Raw genomic sequence first — 646 nt, forward strand, 5'->3', positions numbered from 1 at the left:
GGAGCAAACAACTTTGAGCTTAAGCCTCAATTAGTTTCTCTAATGCAACAGAATTGCAAGTTCCATGGACTTCCATTGGAAGATTCTCATCAGTTTTTAGCTGAGTTCTTACAAATCTGTGACACTGTCAAGACCAATGGGGTTGACCCCGAGGTCTACAGACTTATGCTATTCCCTTTTGCTGTAAGAGACAGAGCTAGGATATGGATGGACTCACAACCTAAAGAAAGCCTGAACTCTTGGCAAAAGCTAGTCAATGCCTTCTTGGCAAAGTTCTTTCCACCTCAAAAATTGAGTAAGCTTAGAGTGGAAGTCCAAACCTTCAGACAGAAAGAAGGTGAATCCTTCTATGAAGCTTGGGAAAGATACAAGCAACTGACCAAAAAGTGTCCTTCTGACATTGAACACCAAGTTTTTGGGGTTCATGACCGGGGATTATGAGAGTTGTGAAAAAGTATTGTTCACAATTTCGCGCACCAATAGCTCTGCTGGAGGATCTCTTCATCTGAAGAAGACGCCTACAGAAGCTCAAGAACTCATTGAAATAGTTGCAAATAACCAATTCATGTACACTTCTGAAAGGAATCCTGTGAACAATGGGACGAATCAGAAGAAAGGAGTTATTGAGATTGATACTCTAAATGCA

General features: G+C 41.0%; 1 non-coding gene across 1 annotated transcript; it reads right to left on the bottom strand.

The window, feature by feature from the left end:
• Positions 1–297: 297 nt before the first annotated feature.
• LOC127747961 (small nucleolar RNA R71) lies at positions 298–401 on the bottom strand. The gene has a single exon (XR_008009906.1). It is a non-coding gene; the product is annotated as a small nucleolar RNA R71 (small nucleolar RNA).
• Positions 402–646: the final 245 nt, after the last annotated feature.

This window comes from Arachis duranensis, chromosome 5 (assembly GCF_000817695.3).
Source record: "Arachis duranensis cultivar V14167 chromosome 5, aradu.V14167.gnm2.J7QH, whole genome shotgun sequence".
NCBI classification, from domain to species: Eukaryota; Viridiplantae; Streptophyta; class Magnoliopsida; order Fabales; family Fabaceae; genus Arachis; species Arachis duranensis.